The 961-nt window shown below is 40.7% G+C and overlaps 1 pseudogene; it reads right to left on the bottom strand.

The window, feature by feature from the left end:
* Window positions 1-271: 271 nt before the first annotated feature.
* Window positions 272-688, bottom strand: LOC107147979 (annotated as a pseudogene).
* Between the last annotated feature and the right edge of the window lie 273 nt (window positions 689-961).

Genomic DNA, 961 nt, shown 5'->3' with positions numbered 1-961 from the left:
GAGAATTGATATAGGTGTACTGATAGTCACCACATTTGTGTGTGTGTGTGTGTGTGTTCTACCACTTTTATGCCTTCACTAGCTTTACTTGAGTATTTTTTAAATTTATCTTCACCTCTTTTGGGGGGTCTTTCTACAATTTATTGCACGGTATTACACTAGTTGAAGTTACAAGCAGACCCCAAATGGTTACACTATATAAGTTGTGAGAGTTTTAAACTTGTAACAAGGGACAGAAGGAATATTCTACTCATTGCAAGGCCACAAGCACCTAAAAACCATGAACCTTCAGGTGATCATCCTTGTTCTGTCCAGCCTCTACCAGGAACTGTCGTATGTCCTTGCACCAGTCACCCTGCAGCTGAATTACTTCTCCATCTTCTGGATGCTCAATTACAGTACCATTATAGGCAAATTTCCTAAGTGCCTTCACTAGTTTCTTTTTTTATGGTAATCATCAGCCATCCCTTGGACAGTAGTAAGGGTCTTCCTGCTATTTCTCTTTTGAATTCTCATCTGGATATAATCTCAGTGCCAGCAGGAAGCAGGTCATCGCCCCTACTTGATCAGCAGAGGGATGGAAAGAATGGAGGCTCTGGAGAGTGGACCTATGATATGATTCCTTTTCCTTGGTGGAAACTGGTTGTGGAAAGCAGGTGGGCTGTACAGGAAGGTGGGTGTGGGGCATCAGGAAGCAGGGGATTCATGGAGCAGGCTGCTGAGTTCTCTGTGGCCACTCAGTGTCTGGGGCCTCTCTTCCTCTTAATATATCCATTATACATGTTTTTTAAAGTTCTCTTAGTGTTTTCTCTAGAGTTTTCAGCATATAGATATAATTAATTTAGTTTGACTTATATATTATATTCTTCTATGGGAACATTCTACCTACACAAATTACATTTCTGGCATTGTTATTCTTTCTTAAAGCTTCCATTTCTTTGCTTGTATTACCCAGCTGTTC

Source organism: Marmota marmota, unplaced genomic scaffold (genome assembly GCF_001458135.2).
Source record: "Marmota marmota marmota unplaced genomic scaffold, marMar, whole genome shotgun sequence".
Lineage (NCBI taxonomy): Eukaryota > Metazoa > Chordata > Mammalia > Rodentia > Sciuridae > Marmota > Marmota marmota.
This window is presented reverse-complemented; position numbering and strand designations above follow the sequence as displayed.